General features: G+C 48.0%; 1 long non-coding RNA gene across 1 annotated transcript in view; it reads left to right on the top strand.

Moving 5' to 3' along the window:
* Positions 1-7,276: 7,276 nt before the first annotated feature.
* Positions 7,277-19,389, top strand: part of LOC113956282 — a 20,032-nt gene continuing 7,919 nt past the window's right edge. Inside the window, exons 1-2 of the long non-coding RNA XR_003530793.1 lie at positions 7,277-7,288; positions 10,001-10,008. This is a non-coding gene — a long non-coding RNA (uncharacterized LOC113956282). The remainder of the gene's footprint in view (positions 7,289-10,000; positions 10,009-19,389) is intronic.

Raw genomic sequence — 19,389 nt, 5'->3', positions numbered from 1 at the left:
ATTGCCCTTGTTAGCTGGGAATGTGTAAGACATTCAGGTGATTAATTTTAGATTTGCTCACATAAGCCTTTTTCTCGTCCGGGCTGTGAAAGGCAAAGCAAAGAAGTGAGAACCCCTTTTGGAAATGCATTAATGATCAGCGTTGTATCATTTTGCTTTTACAGCCTGGCTTTTAAACTGTGCAATGACAGGAGTTTCAGCCTGCTGCTGCACTAACAAAATGTCTAATAAAAGACCACTTTATTTTAAGACAACATCATGAAACTTTACCAAATGAAGAGGGCTCTGCTATAAAGTGACTGAGGTCACCTATCTTTTGTGGTCCCTCTGATTTCCCTCTGGGAACTGGAAGTTATAGTCCTTCTTTCCTCCTTGCCTGCAGCAAGGTCTTCAGTGCAGGGGCCAGTCTTGTCCAGCATGGCTGGACACCAATTTCTGGGTCTCTAGATACTTTTGTGTGGTGTGAAAACGTGCAAGGAACAGCTCAGATATCTGGTTTAGCACGTAGTGCAGATGTTGCAGATGTTGTGCTGCAGATGTTTTTGCAGTGGATGTAGTGAGGGCTTTGAATTTCACAAATTTTCTCAGCTCCGCCAGCAGAAAAATGTATGGGAGGGAGGGGAGGGAATGGAGGTAGATAACCCTGGGGCTTCTGCCTTGAAAAATAGAGTAGACCAGGGACCAAAGGCTCCTAGTCCTCAGTAATGCATGAGATGGTTTCTTTTCCAGCCAGCTGGCTGCGAGGACAGTTTGGAGATCACTGTGGGGCTCTCCTTGGATAAGTCCTTGTCCTTAAATAACTCTTACCCTGGAGCTGTAGGAAATGATGCTTGTTCTTCTCAGGCTTTCACCCGCTGAGCTGAGTCTGTCTGATTCAGTCATATTTTACATTCAGCCCTGAGCAGGTTATTTAAATCCCAGTGGTAAATAAATGGTAAATCAGAAGCACTGTGGTAGGCTGCTTAACCCATGCCCTGTTCCATCCACACCATTTTTTTTTTCCCATCATTGTGTTGGAGAGAAAATCCTCTCCTCTCCAGCCAGACAGAGCACAGCAGGGCAGCAGCTCTGGGAGTGGCTCCTGCATCCCTGAAGCTGCTCTCCAGTCTGGAGGTGTTCTTGATCAGCTGTTCGTGCATCCCCATCCACCAGCTCTCTCCCTGCCCACCATCCTCACCCGTCCCTTCCCGTTTTGGCCGCTGAACTCACGTTGTGTTTGCTGAACTCCTCCCCTTGCCGAGCTCCCTTCACTCGCTGGGTCGTTTCCCATCAGCAGCATAAACATCTTTTGGTTGTCAACCGAGGTGTTTTGGGCTGGCAGCCTCTGGTGACATCTGGTTTCTGAGAGTTTCAAAGGGCTGAATGTGCTTTTATTCTGCAGCATCTCCAGGAATTTGGCTCAGGGTCAGCGGGAAGACTGAGGTGGAGCAGCCAGAGGTCCCCTGTGGCTGGGATGACCTCCCAGGCAGGGTGCAAATCAGGCTCACAAGGGCAGAAGATGATGAGCTCTTTTTCCAGAGGCAAGGTTATTTTTGTCAGGGCCAGTTTTGAAGGGGATTAGTCAAGAAAAATGTAAGAAGGCAACCAAAATAAAGTCACCCAGAATGAGCAGAGAGACGTTGCAGGGCCGGTTTAATGGCTGAATGTTGATGCTCAGAAGAGAGTTCCCTTCTGCTCTGCCCCTGTGTCACTTGTGGTGATGGATCTGTGATTCCTTAATAGGAATCTTTAATGCCAGAAGCAAGATTGTAAAGCCAAGTCCCTACATCCAGACCATTGCAGTGGAGGACAAGGAGTCATTTGCCACATAACAAGTGACAGGATGAGAGGAAATGGCCTCAAGTTGCACCAGGAGAGTTTTTTAAGTTGGATATTAGGAAAGAATTCTTCACAGAAAGGGTGGTCAGGCATTGGAAGAAGAGCAGTGGTGGAGTCCCCATCCCTGGAGGGATTTAAAAGATGTGTGGATGTGGCACTTGGGGAGATGGGTCAGTGGTGGGCTTGGCAGTGCTGGGTTAGTGATTGGACTCAATGATCATAGAGGTCTTTTCAAACCTAAATTATTTCATGATCATTTCTGTTGGTAAGAGAAGAAAGGAGTGTCAAACCTGGACTCAGGTTTACAGAGAAACCAGGTGGTCCATTTTCTGCCATGGCTGTGACCCAGAGAGGGCATCTTTCCTGCCCTCCTCAGATGGGAACAAGCGTTGTGAGCACAGGCCCCCTTGATGCTTGGATGCCTTGAGAGATGCCCACTGCTGAGAAAAGACTCGTGCCAAAACTTCAGCAGACTCTTTATTGTGGTACGTTCTCCTGACAGAGTGAAATGTGCTTTTCCTAGTATTCCCCAAAACCAGGGAAAAGAGCTGGTGATGCACAGGAGGATCCAGGGTGTGGGGTTTGCCTGCACCCCAAGAGTGTCCAGCAGAGGATGGTGCAGTTGGCTCATCTTGAGGTACTTCTTGATCTTCTTTGGGGTACTGAGACTGCTCCTCTGCTTGGCACACCTCTGAAAGCTGATGGAGGTTCATCTCCTCCGAGCTCATCCTCTGGGTGTTTCTGAAAGAGTCTATGAGAGATATCAAGCCTAGTCTCACTACCTTTGGCTCTTAAACTGATACAAAATGTGAAAGGCCAATCAGCCAGCCCTGTCTGCAGCTGATGGAGGATGTAATTTCAGCCCTATCTGCACTTGATAACATTTAAACATTTCATTTAATTCAGGGAGAGGTGGTCTCAGGTACAAAAAAGCCCATTCAAGCACAGAAATACTCACTCCTCCACTGTTAAAGGGCTGAAACAGATCATTGCTTTTCCTCTGAGGCAAACCCAGCCTTCCTGGATGCCGTTCCAGCTTCCGAGGAGGAGGAAAACGGAGCCCTCTTGCCGTGATGGAGCTCAACTCCCAGCAAACATGTTCACACACAAGTGCTGTTTCGTGGTGGGAAAAAATAGATGGTTCCAGCCAGTAGCTGTCTCTGAGGAGGAGCTCTGGGAGAGCATGGGCTCTGCTAATTACAGCCACATCCTCCTAATGAGAAGCACCACAGGAGAGCAAGTTCAAGGAGGAAGGGGTTTGATTTCTCAAGCCTTGTTGCGTGGGGTATGACCAAGCAGATCTCTCTTGTCAGCAGATAAAGAAATGGAACAGGACCCCATCACCTCTACAATTCTCTCCAGCCTCTGAAGCTGCTGCATCTCAGTGGGCTCCCCACGGCTCATCCCATGAACTCCGTTTGAGGGTTGGGAAGTGATATGTTTATCCAGACACTGTGAGTAAAATATTTTCACCTTTTTTTTTTCCCCTTTTGGTCTGGGACATCTTATTTCAGGTTAAAGAAAACAGCAAGAAAGGGTAGAGTAAATATAACTGCCCAGGACACAGCAAGCCCACTGTGCCTGCCTCAGCGAGGACTTGTGCTGTGAATGTCTGTAAAACTCAACCCACCGACGTCCTGCCGAGGGGAGAAGTCAACAGCTACCCATGGCCATGGTCTGCAAGGAGGGAAAGATCAAAAGAAACATTAACCATGAACAGGTCTCTGGAATGGGAACCAGGAGATCTGTCACTTCTTCTCCAGTCCTGGCTGAGCAGAGCCGTGGGGTGACTGGGAACAGGCCCGGTTCCCTTCCAGCGTGTCGGCTCCCCATCCTGCTCTTTGTGTTTTTGAACCAAAAGCCCTTCTGGGCTGGCTCTGGCTCTCTGAGTGTACCTCCACACACTTACAGTGTAAGCCCCAGACCCAGCCATTTCTACCCGCTGTGAAGTGACCCAGTGCTGGGAAAGCTCCTGCTACACTCCAGAGTTTCGGGGGATGTTCCTACAGTTGCGGCCACTTGGCATTTGTAGAAAAGGGGGTAAAATATGTGTTTTCTTTTTCAATCAGGTAATTGCTTTTTCTATTTTTAATGAGGCTGATGGAGAACTCTGGATATGGGTGAGGATGCATGGAGGCCCTTTCCCCCACTTGAAATGGAGAACAGATTAGATATTAGGAAGAAATTCTTGGCTGTGAGGGTGGTGAGGCCCTGGCAGAGGTTGCCCAGAGGATCCGTGAATGTCTCATCCCTGGAAGTGTTCAAGGCCAGGCTGGATGGTGCTTGGAGCAACCTGGTCTAGTGGAAGGTGTCCCTGCCCATGGCAAGGGGTTGAACCTAGATAATCCTTAAAGTCCCTTCCAATCCAAGCCCTTCTCTGATTCTATGAATGTGAGCAGCAGGATTTGTCCGCTGGCAAACCAAAGATTGCTGTGCAATGTTCCCAGCATGGTTGGTTCAGTGGGAGAGGTCTGAAAAGAGTGCCTTCCCTCCACCCTGCCTGCCTCTGCTCCCTGTTTCTCAATGATGTACGTGGCTGGGACTCACCTAGGGGCAGGCTTGCTGTGTTTTCCCATGTTCATACAATATCTGAAGTAATCAAAAAGTTTTCCAGAGCACTTCAGGGCTGGAGTTTCGAGTGTTTGGTGCTCACTGACATTTGAGGGAAGTCCATCTCTTGTATAAGAACCTAATAAGGCTCGGAGGGAAGAGGGTAATAACACTAATAGCAGCAGCAGCAGTGATTGCTAATATGATGCTGGTCTCCTCTGTAATTGTTTTTTCCCCACTTTATTTATCCAGCACATCGACAAACCAACTGGTTTAAAAATGTCCACAGCAGAAGCCACGGGAGTGCATCACTTGCAGTGCTGGGTTTGATTTCCTTGTCCATCAGGACATGTCCACCTGTGTCTGATAGCCCAGGACACCATGAGCCTCTCCATCCAGGGGAGCATCCATAATGCCTTCCTCTGTGGCTCCAGGATGAGTTTCCAGAGGAGTCAGAGACCTTGTGATGGTGGTGGCCAAACACCTCATTGCCCGTTTCAAGCCCCCCACCAGTGTGGGGCTTCCCTGTGCTGTGCTCCTGCCCAGGGCCCTGCACCTTTCCCCAGAACTGTGGGTGCCCTGTGCTGTGCCCCTGAAAACCAGACTGATTGATTGACTGAAAAAAGATTGGTGGGTTCTAGGAAAATTGGATATTTTGCTACTTTAGGATGTGGATTAGGATCTGTTCTTAACAGACAGACCCACTTTTCACAGAAATTTTGCAGGATATCCTGAGTTTGAAGGGACCCACAAGGATAATTGAGTCCAACTCTTAAATGAATGTCCCACACAGAGATCAAACTCACAATCTTGGTGTTATTAGCATCATGCTAAATCAGCTGAGCTACTCTCATCAATATCCAGCTACAAGTCCCGGAGTGTTGATCTGGGAGAAGAACCAGGCAGGACCAGCGACTGATGACCTGAGTTATTTCTTAAATAGGCGGTTTCAGTGTCCATGACTTCTCTGGCTCACTGTTTTGGCCTCAGACTTTGCAGAAATCAGGCATTACTGCCCTCCCAACCCCACGGGGGCTTCAGCCCTGCTGGCTTGCACGCAGCAGTGTATGTCTGCTCCGAGGGCTCTGTGCGTCCAAAGGGGATTCAGATGGACAGGGTGGGATGGCCGTGCCACCCCGGGCCAGGGGTGCCTGTACAATAGAGACCCTGGGGCCTCTCACACAGAGATGCCAGTGTGAGCTGCAACAGAGGCCTCATTCAGCTGCAGGGGGGCTCTCCCGGGGTGGCACTCAGGTCCCTGCCGACGCCAGGGCGGGTTTTGTTTGGTTGAATAAATTCCAAGGAAAATAAAACACAACTCCCTCCCCCATGATTTATCCAGATCCAGGGAACTTGACACTCTCTGGCCGAGGCAGAGGAGTTTTGTGGCCACCCAATGTTCACTGTAATGGCTGAAATCTGAAAAATACAACATCTTGCAGGCGAGGCTGCCACTGGAGTTGGGATGAATATACTGAAGGAGACACATGATGAGGAACTCAATAGAGAGGAGCTTCCTGAAAGGAAGGAGGAACCCAGTCCAAGAGTCAAAACTCTCAGACTCAGGGAAGCAAAAAAGGAGGACTGAGGAGAGGAATGGCTGAGGTGGGTTGGAGAAAATGGCTTGGATGTGTGCTGGGGGGATGAGATGTCAGGGATCAGTGTTTATCTGTTGGTCCCTCCTCTGTCACTGCATGCACTGCTCTCCTTCAGTGCACAGCATTGTGTCATGGGAGATAAATTTGGACTTTAAAAGTTAAGATGGGGAGAAAAGAGAACAAGGTACATCTCAGGCCCAGGCCTAAGGAGGCCCAGCAGTTGCTCCTGGGCTTAATGCCTGTTTTCCTGTGATGTTCCTCGAACAGATGGATGTTTATATGGAACCATCAGAGCCCACTGCCTGTGGGAATGCTTGGCTGGGGAGGCAGCTCCCACTCCCAGCATCTCTGGCTGTGCAACACCTGCTTTTGAGTGTGTTCAGTTTGTTCCCAGTGACAACATGGGGCCATCCAAGGGGCAAAATCATCACCACTGGTGGTCCAACACCAGCATGACAAGGGCTGTGGTGTTGGGTTGGCCAGGGGCATAAGGGGTGCTGGCCAAGCTGCTCCTCTGGCTGTGCTCCTCTGCTCTGCCTAAGACATCATTTCAACCCTGTAGTTTCCCTCATGACCTTTACAGCTGCTGGTTTGAAAAGATTTTTCTTTTTGGCATCTTTTCCTAAGCGGGATTTCATGTTGGAGATGAAGTGTCTGAGCATTTAACCCCTGCTCTCCCCCATCTTTTACTCCTTTCCTTCAGCACCTGAGGGTCTCTCAGCTGCTCCTTTCTTGAGATGTGTGGCTCCAACAAGTGGGTTAAAGGGCCAGACCCAAGTTAAAATCTCACTCAGAATATGCAGATCATAGAATCATCTAGGTTGGAAAATACCTCCAACATCATGAGTCCAACCACTAACCCAGCACCACCATGTTCACCACTAAACCATATTCCCAAGTGCCACATCCATAAGCTTTTTGAACACTCCCAGGGATGTTGATTCCACCAGATGTTGAGCCCTGAGTGAGGGAAAGTCCCTTACTGTCCACCCACTCTGTGGAGAAGAAGAAACTCCAGAGATTCCAGATCACCTCCTATGGGATGGCTGCCCTGGATGGGATGAAGCACCTTGAAAGCTGAGGAGCTCCAAGAGGCCCTTGCAGTGGTAGGGGACACAAGCCAAGGCCCCAGCTCGCTGGTGTGAAACCCCAGGGGTGTATCTGTGGGTGGGTTGGTCTACATTGGTAATGCTCCTTATTCCTGAACTCCCCAAAATGATGGATTTGCCTTGTGCATGAAAGTGGCTCCCAAATGTGTAACTCGAGTTCACCTCTGGGCTCCAGCCCTCCAGGGCTCTGCATTCCCTGACCTCCAACTCCCCGTGATAGGACCAGTCCCCTTTCCTGGGTAGAAACCCCCTGTAGTTCCATGGTGAGCACAGGGAAGGCAATGAAAAAGGCAAAAATAAGGGAAATCAACTTTCCCTCTCCTTGCAAGTTCTCCTCACTCTCAGCTCCACTTCCAGAAGTTTCCCAGGCTTGCCAGAGTCCCTGAGGCTCTTTGACCTCCCTTTTCCTACCTTGATGGCACCGTATACTTTATTCTCTTCCTTCAGGACTCATCCTATCTATGCAGGGGATGTTTTTACAGCAGCAATTTCTTCTCAGGAAGCAGACAGCTGCTGTCTGGCCATAGCAGACGCAGAAAATGCACACAAACACACAGAAAGAGACAATTTCAAGCCACAAGTTCAACCCAAGTGCGAGGAAGTAACGTTTTCATGAAGGAACCGTTGTGCAATTGGAAGTCCCAGATGTAAACAACAGCAGTAGGCAGCGCTCAGGGAAGGCTACAAAACCTGAGATGTGGTTATTGAAGCCTTTGAATGATCCATCAAAGAATGCAATATAAAAATACTCTTATGTTTAAAACGGGGGGAGCTGGGAAAGGCTGCACAGCATAGAAAGTTGGTCACAGAGGACTCGGAGGAGCTCTGTGAGTCGGGAAGGAAGACAGAGAAATGTGGAGACAGTGATGCTGCTGCTTTTGCTGAGCATAATTAACACCATGAATATGCAGGTCAAAAACCGGTGACATGCAGGGAAATCACCTGCTGTGTGGAGAGGTGAGATGCTCGATAAAGTGTAGGTGTTTATTTAGCAGATTTAGCAAGGTTGAGGATGGAAAGAGAGCTGGAAAGAGAGCTGGAAATCTTGCAGGCACATTTGGGCATCCCAGTCTCCCACTCCTACCTAGCCTGGGGGCTGCCCACCGTGGGGTCAGCAAGCAGTGTGTCTCCCTCTGCTCCCAAGACCTTCGCTGAGGTCAGGGAGAATTTGTTTCTACTGGATTCACTAAACAGGATCCATGTCATGACCAGCAATAGGCATTGATGTCTGCAGTGAACACAGAGTGGGTTGCAGAGTTTTGGGTGTCCACCACTGCCAGTATTTGGGCTGGGTGCCTTGGAGAGGCACCCCAGCTCTGGGTCTGCTCCCAGGAGTGCCTCCTCACCAGTGCTGGTCATACAATCAAGGAATCACTAAGGCTGGAAAGGACCTCCAGGGTCATTGAGTCCAAATGTTGTGATGTGGGGAAAAGGAAGAATTTGGACTTGTTGCTTCGGGAGGAAGGTCAAAGGTAAAATTTGTGGTATCAGCAGTATTTGTGGTCATTTCTCACCTCTGAGCTCTGTACAGTGTTACTTTAATTCCTGTGGTATCCTGGGGACAATGGAAAGCATTGGTAACCCTACGGACAAACTGGTGAATAAGGCTGTTGAGGAGTGGGTTAGTGCTGGGGGAAGAAAAGCAAGCTGGGAGTTTTGGATCACGTCCCACTGGGTAACATCAAGGATCAGACATCACAATTCAGGAAAAACAAACTCTGGGGTGCTGCTCAGTTCTGCTCCAGCCTACGTAGGAGTCTTCCCACCCCACCAGAGGTGTCTAATGATGTGATGGGGAGAAATAACCTGTCCTACTAAGGGTACCCATTCGAGAATCAAATCATGGATGTTTTCCGTGGATATCCACTGTCTCAGCTTCATGGAGGAGGTGACTTGCCTCCTTCCAGACTCTTCCTGTGACTGTGGCTGTGCAGCCCATGAGCCTGCTAGAGATGGATGTTGAGGTTTTTTTAGGTAAGATAATGCCCAGTGGAACCCTTAATTTACTTAGTTTGCACTGGAAGGTGACTAGGACAAGCGTGGGATATCTCCAACAGTGTTTGTACTACATGAATCATAGAATGGTTTGGGCTTGAAAGGACCTTTAAAGGTCATCCAGTCCAACCCCCTGCAATGAGCAGGGACATTGTCAAACACATCAGGTTGCTCAGAGCTCCGTCTGACCTGGCCTTGAATGTTCCTGGGGATGGGGCATCCACCGCCTCTTTGGTCAACCTGTGCCAGTGTTCCACCACTCTCACCATGGAAAGTGTCTGTTTTATATCTAGTCCAAATTTACCTTTTTTATTATAAAACCATTGCCCCTTGTCCTATTCCTACAGACCCTATTGAAGCACAAAAGGGACTGATTAGTGCTCCATGCTACTTCTATGATATTAATCCTAAGAACTAATGATGATGATAACAATAAAACCTCGCAACAACAACAGGACATGTCTCCTGGGGGGACATGGAAAGGCAGCAGATGGCTGAAGGAAAAGGGAATATAAAAAACATGGTCTTGGGAGGAGATGGGAGTGTACAAACACTGTCTTGGGGGGGCCACCTTGGGAAGTGCCTTTCCTACACTGTTTCCCAGCTGATGAGCACAGGAGGGTTTAACAATATTAACTCATTAAGGCTGACAACGTCCTGGGGTGTAAAAGCAATGGGGCATCCTTTCATTTACATCTCCACCGCTGGTTTCCTGAGCATTGCAGGTGGTGGAGACAGGGACAGGTGTTTTGGAGCAGTTGTGTCCAAGGTTCTCCCCTTAGCCAGGCAGACTGTGACTGCCACAGAAGTTTTGTGTTGGTGCTGGATCTTGTATGGCTGTAGCTCTCTGTGCATGGGAGATAAAACACCCACTGTCTAGAAACTCATTAGCTCTTCTTGGGCAGCATTAGTGGTTAACAGCATAATTAGTTTCAGTGGTAAAAGGAGATTTTTCAGACCCAGGAGAGAGGTTGTTCATCTCCTGGCAATTCAGACAACAGCAAAATGTAGCAGAATCCGTTTCAGAAAAAACAGCAGAAATATTGCTCGTTGTTAAGCAGCTCATAACTAAAGCACTGACCTGGGGTGGCTTTGTTTTGTTTGTGAGCTCTGCTAAAGGGCAGTGATTTTAATGTTGTGAAAGATCTTGCAGGCAGCAAAATGTCCACCAGCAGCCTGGGGTTTATTAACACTTCTGGGTAGTTTGTTACTCTGCGAGTATCTACAGGATACTGTGTCCAGGCTCAGCATCTGAGTCACCTCCCTGCGTGGGAAGGAGGCAGATTTTAGAATGAGGATAAGGATGTGCTGCTGTCCTTTGCTAGATGTGTGCCCAGCATTTAGCAAGTTGGGCCCTAAATCAGGGCAGGACATCACAGGGATTGAGGAATAACATTGTTACAGGTAAAGGTGTGCATCTGTCATCTTCGGGCCTCCCTACTGCGTCTGGGTGATGGCCACCCCTGCCATGATGTTGGTGAATCAGAGCTCATTAAGCTTTTGCTTAATAAGGAAATCTCTGACCAATTTCTGGGTGTTGGGTCTAGAGGGTTGCACGAAGGACAGAGGGAGGAACATCTGAAGGTCATGTCCACATCATTGGAGAGCACCTGGACACTGTCCAAAGCATTATATCGTGTTTGACCAAGGTCATCATTATGAGTGAGAGCCCTCCTGGCCCTGGCCAGCAGCTGAAGGCAAGAATCAAATGAATACTCCAGGAAAAGTGGTGTTTTTTTGCTGTTGATGCTGCAGACTTTGCTGGATTCACGATGTGTTGGTAATCTCACGGGGAGCACCGGCTGCCTCACGTTTCCAGACTGAAGAAGGTCACCTAAAGTTGAGACAAGCTTTGGGAAAACATTTGAACTTCGGGATGTTTGTGTGAACCCAATCTCTGACCTCCCAAGCCTCACATCTTACTAATTCATCAGTCCAAAGGGACCACCCCATCTATGTATGTATGTGTTGTGGAAAGACACTCAAATTGCTGGAGAACATAAATTGTCAGGAATGTGAGTGCATTTCCCTGCACTGTTGTGTCCCAACACCTGGCAAAAGGAGGAGAAACACCTTGGATCTAGATAATGCCTCCAGAAACACGTTCATCCCTGAACAAAGTGAGGTTTGTTACTTCTAGGACTCAAATATCTCAACCCCTTTGAGGAAATGGTCTTTACACCCTACTTATTGTCCCGTGTCTGAGTACCCCTGTGTCCCCCTGGAGCAATCTAGGCACTGTGTGTAACAGCATGTGCATTATTCCCAAAAGCATGTGGAAGTCTGGCTCACTGAAGAGGGAAGGTGGATTTTATCACTGTAGCAGTGGATACAAGCACCGTAATGCAAAGGTGGCCTCGGGGTTCAGCATGGTCTCCAAGGGTTGATTCTGGCTTTTGAGAGGTTGTGACTCCCTAAAGAAATCAGGAAGCAGCATTACAGATTATTTAAAGGTTATCTGTTGCATGCTGTGTGCATTTATATGTGTATGCAAAAGACAAAGGATTGATGGAAACAGGGAAAGGGAGGGAAAATGGAGCTGGGTTTGCATTTCTGCAGGATCCTTGCAGGGCTCAGCAGCACAAACATCAGTGCCCAGGACCTGGAGACCCCAGGGCTGGGAACCAACCCCTCCTGCAGCAGCCCCTGCTCGTCCTGGCACGCTGCCTCCCAGCTGATTTCGGGGTCCTTGGCCACTGTCACTCCCAGCTCTGCAGGAAAACTGTGCTGCATCTGGCCTTGCAATCTGACCACTGAGCTTGGTGAAGCACCGCCAGCACAGGGCCAAATGTGCTCTTCCATCTCAGAAAGGGGGTAGGGAGACAAGAGGAGGAGAGACACTTAAATATGGGAAGTTAAAACTACTTCCAATGGGCCCCATTTCCTGCTTTCCCACTCCAAAGCAGCCTGTGGAGAAGGGTGCAGCAGTATTTCCTGACAACTCATTTTTGGTAGCTATAGAAACTTCAAGCACAGCCACAAAAAATGCACGTCTGAACTGGAGCTTCCTTCCCCCTGTGGGTCGTGACTTCTCCCTGACACGAGCAACTCCAGCCCTGCCAGACCCCAGGGAGCCTCAGCCCGGGGCTGGAATGTCTTTTTGCTGGTTGGAATCGAGCAGTTGTAATTTTATTATCTGCAAATGGAGAGACATGGAGGGAAAGCTGGGAATATCAGACAGCAACAGGGATTAACTCAAGGGAGAGATCCAAACCTAAATGCTGCATTTGTGACAGCAAAGCGCAGCTACGTGTTTGCTACCAAATAGTTGGATATATTGAAGGAGGAAGGGGAGGGCAGGGATGCCAGGAGCAGCTTGTTGGCAGAGTCCTGGTGGCCCCCTCCTGCCTGCAGGTCTGCCAGGCTGGTCTCTGGCTCGGATCCCTCCGGCTCCATGCCATGCCATGGGCATCCGAATGGCTTTGCCGCACTGCACGAGGCTTGGTGACCTGCTGGGATGAGGAGGGGTTCCCTCCCTGCTGCCTGATGGGCTCAGAGATCTGCTGAGATGATTAGCAAGGACACAGGTGGAAGGGAAGGGCTTTTTTTGTGTTTTTTTTTTTTTTTTTTTTGCTGTTCTCTGGCTTTTTAGGAAATTCGCGTACACGGTGAGAGGCAGAACCTCCTGAGATACCCCTCCCAATACACATTTCCACTCTCAGATGTGTCCTTGCAGCTCAGCACCACGGTTTTGTCTCTGATTAGGGGCAACACGGGCCAGAGAGACACCTGAGAAGCGCCAAGGGAACAATGTATTTCATTGTGTGATCTTTCTGCTCTCCCCCAGCAGATAAAAAGGCAAACAAAGCCCACTAGACACGGGATTTATGAGCCACCTGTGTGCCAGCAGCTTGCCCTGCTCTTCTTGTTGGCTGCTGCTACGTGCCAAGCCACTGTGGCCCTTCTGCAATCCCCTTGTTGGGAGTTGCCTTTGGATATTTGGGCTGGCTCTGCTTTATTTTCTTCCCTAGAATGTTTTTCATAGGGAATAACTTAGTTAAAAGGGAGCTTAGAGATTTTGGGGGGTTTTGGTTGCTTTGCTATGGCTAGGAGAAGATAAATAGATTTATTTTTTTTTTCCTTATAAGGGAATAAGAGGTGGCTTTCCCACTAGATGGGACCCCCTGCATGTGGATGATGCTTGGGTGGGCTCCAGAGCAGACCCTGCAGCACATTCCTCTGCAGTGCCAGTGGCAGGGGCTTTGTAGTGGACGCCACATGAACCTTCCCCTGTCAGATGCTTGTGAGGAGAGGCAAAACACCCACCCTTGTCCTCCATCCACCTCGGTGCCTTGCAAAAACCTCTTCCCTTCTCCCAGCCCTTTGGAAAGGTGTGGAATCTTCTTAACCTTTAAAGGGATGCTCAGTGTGGTGGGTGTCCAGGGTGAGGGTGGGGCCCTGGAGCGTGGTGCTGCCAGTGGAAGAGGGATTCAGGGACCTAGAAGAGTGATGTGATGGGATAGGGAGAGAGGGGAATCCTGTAAATTAGTGTGGGAGAGGATCAGGTGTTGACCACAGAGGATGAGGTGACAATATCCTCTCCCTGTATATGGAAAAGCATCTCCCATAGGGCAGTTTCTTAAAAATATTTATTTTTTATTTATCTTTCTGCAGTTGCCTGAGGTGCCTGTTCCCATGTACTGCTACGCTATTGCCAGGAAGTTTTTCCTTATAATTTTCCTAATTGGTGTCGTTCTTTGCTTCAGATAAAGCTGATTTCCTCCTCCTGTAGCCGCAGCGGATGCAGAGAACAATAGGTACCCTGCCTGCTCTGCCCACCCTGTGGGACCCACAGGGACTGTTATCCTGCTTCCTTAGGATGCCCAGGCCTCCTCTGGGAATGAAAAAATTCAGACAATCCACTTGAGGGGAACAAAAAAACCAGTGATACTCCAAAGAAGTGGTCTGGAGACCAGCTTTGCAAAAAAACGGTGGAAAGCAGAAATTTAAAGACCGACGTCTGTGACTGTTCCAGGACAGGTCCAGTAAAACACATGCAGGTGTCCATAGTGCAACTCCTGTAAAATTAATAGGAATGAAAACATCTCATCGCTGTGAGCTGCAGGAGTTGAGAAGCAGCTGAGGGTGACCAGCACAGCAGAGGAAAATCATGCCCAAGCTTTGTGTGCTGTCTTGCACTGCTGCAAAGGGAAGGTGCTGCCTGGGAAACCTCATCCCAGGAGCCGTTGCAGGGCAGAGAACCTGCTTTTGGGGATCCAACCACTGATGTGAAGCTGCTTATTGTGAAACATGCAGCTGAATGTATCCAATTATCACTCTGTCTCTGGGTAAAGCAGACAAAACCTGAGCTTGTTTTCTTTTTTTTTTTTTTTTTTAACAGCAGATGGTGAAAAAGTCTGCAGCCCCCAATTCTTTAATCCTTTCTGTGTTGGCTGTTGTTTCCAGACCGTGTCAGGTTGCTCTTTCCTGGACCAACTCCATCTCATCTGCATTATCCTTAAGCTGTGGAGCATCACATTGTGCCCAGGGAGAGGTGTCACCTCCCATCGATGCACCCAAGGGTGGCCCTTGTGCCTGCCCTTTCCCTCATGAGTGTCATCCCAAGCTGGATCCCATCACCACCTCCTCAGCTATTTTTGTCATGTTTTAGACCTCTCCAGATGCTATTCCCCAACCTGGATTTGGATGTTAGTTATCCATTTGAAACACAGCCCGTTACTTCTCCGTTCCCACTGAATTCTGTGCAGCTCCCTCGAAATAAATGCCATGAATTTATTAAGATTGCTTCTAATTATCTGCCTTCCAAAAACCTGGCAGCACTGACAGCCCAGAGTTATCCACACACTTTCTTTCCAACACCTTCCTGAGTTTATCATCCGGGTTGCTAATGCAAATTTGGAATATACAGGGACTGGGTGCCTCGAGTGCCTGATAACAGCTTGCTGACTGCAGGTTTCCTCCCCTGTGTTGTGCCCCCCCTTTGTAACCTCACCTGGATCAGGTTCCCCTTGTTTGTTTGCAAAACTGTCAGCAGAGAGGGCGCCAGGAGCCTCCCCGGGGTGAGGATCTGTCACAGCTCAGTCTTCCCTCCTTCAGCCAGGCTGGTTTTCTTGTCAAAGAGTGGGAAAGATTGACAGGAATTTGCTCTGGAGAAGTCCCTGTTGGCAATTTCTCTTCCCCTGCTTTCCCTCTGATCTAATACTGCTAAATTGCTTAGCAATTCGTACCAGTGGCTTTCTGGATGCCGAGATCCGGGTCGTGGATCTGGGCTGGGATGCCCTGGGCACTGCCAGGATGCACCATCTCGTTTGAGCATTGCATTTCTAATCTCAAACTGGCCCCAGTTTGGCACCTTTGGTTCACCAGTTCTTTGGTGGATGGGACAAGAGTTGTCTGCTCCCCGTGCAGGCTGCTGCAACCCCTATGGATTTGCTCCAGCCCTGGAGGGCAATGTCCCTGCCTCCAAGGATATCTGGGAGAAGCTCCCTGAGGATGTAGCAGAGCCTCTCAACACAGAGGTTAATTGTGTTTAGATATTCCGTGCTTGGCAACACTTATGAAGGACAGGGAAAACATAAGGGGCCGGCGTATGTTCTCAAATGCTCCAGAATGATGTCAGCCGAGGAGGATTTACATAGGAGCCGGAGCATATGGAATGCTTTATCACTGCAATCATCTGCCAGGACATGTGCTGTCACCTAATTGCACACCCACATTTTGTCTTCTTCGCTTTACATCCTGCCTTGTTCCCTGCAGCCGTGGGATTTTCAGATGGAGCACTGAACAGCGGGACGTCCCGGGCGAGGACAGCGGGAAGAGGTTTCCCTGCAGGGATCTCCTGGGTTTAGTCTCCACTCATTCTGGTGGATGTCTGAGAGCTTGCTGAAGAGCTAATGCAACCTCTTAGCTCCCATGTGGCTAAAATCCAGCTGGACAGACTCCTGGGGAGATAAAACACAGAGGATAAGAGCAATCAGGGGAAATGGATGTCTGTTTAACACGTCGCCAGTTCCAAGGTGACACTCCATTCCACATCATTCCTACATGCCTGTCTAACTTGTTCCTAAAGATTTCCAGTGATGTGGGCTCCTGTGCTCCCCCAGTTAATCTATACCTCTGCTTAATTAACCTTGTAATCGGAAAGATTTCCTTGAATCTTCCCAGAATGTGCTGCACTTTAATTCACCCCTTCTTGTCCTGCCTGCAGCGGACATGGAGAACAGTCTCAGAAGGACTTTTATAACTCTGAGGACTGTTGGGAGCTCTTCCCTCAGTCTTTTTTCCCTATTTCCTTCAGGCTTTAAGTCCTCTTGGCCTCTGATCTCCTTTGTCTTACCCCTCTGTTTGCCCAGTTTGTTTGCATCCTCTTGTGATGGTCTCCCACCTGAGACCTCGCCAGTGGTGAGCCATGCCAAAGGAAGACTCCATATGCCTTAAATCCAACAATTTTGTTAATTCATCCCATTTTTAACAGCTTTTTCTGGAAACAAAATATCAGTGGCTCTCATGACCCCGTCGTAGCAGTGAAGAGGGGGACAGACTCTGACTGTGGTGGAGAAGACAAGAGGATCCACTCCATCATAGAATCACAGAATCACAGAGTGGTTTGAGTTGGAAGGGACCTTGAAGATCATCTAGTCCACCCCCCTGCCATGGGCAGGGACACCTTCCACTATCCCAGGTTGCTCCAAGCCCTGTCCAACCTGGCCTGGAACACTCCCAGGGATGGGGCAGCCCCAGCTTCTCTGGGCAACCTGTGCCAAGGCCTCCCCACCCTCACAGGGAAGAATGTCTTCCTGATATCTCACCTAAACCCACTCTCCTTAATTTCTGTCTGCTTGCAACCACGGCCTTCTAGTTTGGAAAACAGCAGTTCCGAAGTGGAAAAAAAAATAATCTTTAATGATCTAAATGTTTTGCATTTGGAGTTTGATTTCAGTGATATTTTCAGGGCTGCTTTGTTTTTATTGTGTCTCATTTTGAAAGGACGAGAACATTTTGTGCTGATGAAATTGTTCAGCTTAATTGCATGCTAAAAGCATGTTGATGTTTACGTTATGCGAGTATTAATTTTAATCTCCAATATTAATCAGCAGCAATGTAAACAATGCATCGAGTATTATCTGTGCCAGGTTGTATTTGTATATAATTTAATATTTACAACAGGTGTTTAATATTTTATATTATGTGATAATGTTTCTCTGTTATTTCTCATCAGGGACATGAAAAGCAATGAAGGCTTTAAATAGCAGCCGGGGAGTTTGGATTAAACATCAGGAGCACTTTTTCTTAGGGGAAGGGCAGTGAAGCACTCAAGCCCATTTTTGGGGCTGGTGAGAAACTGGTGTGACCCCAGTTGTCTCACAAGTTGGTTGTCTCCAACCAGTGAAGCTGCACCAGATCAAAACCCAATTCCTTTTATCCTAATTTTCCCCGTGGGGAAGGGAAATTCCAGCAGTGTCAGCCTGTGGCAGGGAGCTCTGATAAAACAACCCTGAAAACTCACAGAGTTTGTTCTCCTAAGAGAACTCTATTTTGCAGAAAAAAGAGAGGATTAAAGGCGAGATCTGGACTGGCTAAATTTTGCTTTGATTGGAGCATTGGGGTCATTGAAGTATCTTATAAATGAACTGCCCATAAAAAAATTGATCCAGTTTCTCCTGCTCCCAGAGTCACCTTAAATTTAGCCATCACTCCTCGGCAGGACTGAAGTTCACATTTCCAAAGCTGGAGGGTGGCATGTGCCTCAAGATCGAGGCTGAAAACCTCCATCTAGGAAACTGTTTGTCTTTTTCACTTGTGAATTTGGCATCTGTCCCTCAGATCTGCTCCGTACCTGGAACACCCAACTCAGGCACTGCACGGGAGCCGCGGCCATTTTCATCCCAAATTTGTAGGTCAGAAAGACCTGATGGGATTCCTCTGTTACATGATAACCTGGTTGTAGTAAACTTAGTGGAGATGTCAAGTCTTCAGCATCCAAGATGCTTTGGATCCTGCAGGAACTTCACTTTTGCTTTCTGAAGGGCAATGGCCATTAGGCAGCGATGGCAAGGGAAGGACAGGGCGGTGACAGTGTCTGCGGAGCAGGGGGTCGTGTCACAGGCTGTATGTCATGGAAATTTTGGGTATAAAAGCAGAAAAGATGCATTTCTCTGCCCCCTTGTCCCAGCAGAGGTACCTGACAAGAGTAGAGGACTTTTAGCATGTTTACAGACCTCAGGGAAGGACGTGGCTTCAATGACAACCAAATTACCAAGACACCCAGATGACTTTTGAAACAGCTGTTTGAGCACTTCTAGAAGTTTTTCTCACTGCTTCCTTACCCACTGCATCTCTCCTTGAGAGATGCCATAAGATCCCCATCGAGCTGAGGAAACCTGGGCTGTAATTCTGCCGTGTCTTCCAAAACCTGGGGCCAGGGCAGGACAATTTCCTCACATCTGGCTCTCGATTCCCAGCACTACAGAAGGGCAATCCACACTATTTTCTTCAAAAATATTTTGAGATTTCATGGAAGGAGTTATATAAAAGCTGAACAGCATCATTATTTTTCACAAATGACCTCACTTTTGATATTTTTTGACTTTTATACTAGAAATGTTGGGGTTTTTTTATTACTTTCCAGGAAGCCGTTTAGCTAAATTATATTTTAATAACGTTTCAACAGACTTTAGTACAGGAAATAAAGTAGTCACAAGTTATGCACCTAAGCACTGATTTACATTATATTTCCCCACCAAAAAAAAAATAAAATGGCCATTGTTGCTATGAAACCAGAGGTTTTGCTTAGATCAGATCGTTTTGTTCTCATGTCATGGATAAAGGAACTGAATGAACAATGCACTGCTAATGGTTTTCACTTTAAATCTACTTAAAGGGACCTTTCACCTCCCACACTTGCCAAACAAATAGGGGCTTTTTAACATGGTTTTGGTAAGTTCAGTGCTCCTGAAAGTGCCTTCAGTAGTGGGGGTCTCTGAAAATCCTCTTGCCCCTGAGTCCTGAGCCCTGATAGGAGCCCAGCGTGGTACCAGGGTGTTGATGGTGAGATGTGGACGATGAAATGGTGATAATAAGAACAACATTTTTGATTAAACAGCTTTTTCTCTTTGCTTTTTTGAAGAAAACTGTGGTTACAAAAGGTTCAATTGGCTCCCAGAGGTGGGTCTTTAAGGGAAAAAGAAAAAAAAAAAAAAAGAGGTGAAATCCTGGGATAAAATTTCCTTTGGGTGACAATGTGTCTGGCCTTAGGCAAGGCAAGTGGGTTCTCTGCTTCTTTTGGCTGCTTGTGTGCATGTACAGTGTGGATATATCTATATCTATATCTATATCTATATCTATATCTATATCTATAT

This window comes from Corapipo altera, unplaced genomic scaffold (genome assembly GCF_003945725.1).
Source record: "Corapipo altera isolate COAL_440 unplaced genomic scaffold, ASM394572v1 169, whole genome shotgun sequence".
In the NCBI taxonomy this organism is placed as follows: Eukaryota; Metazoa; Chordata; class Aves; order Passeriformes; family Pipridae; genus Corapipo; species Corapipo altera.
The sequence above is the reverse complement of the archived record's forward strand: the minus strand, read 5'-3'. Positions and strand labels throughout refer to the sequence as shown.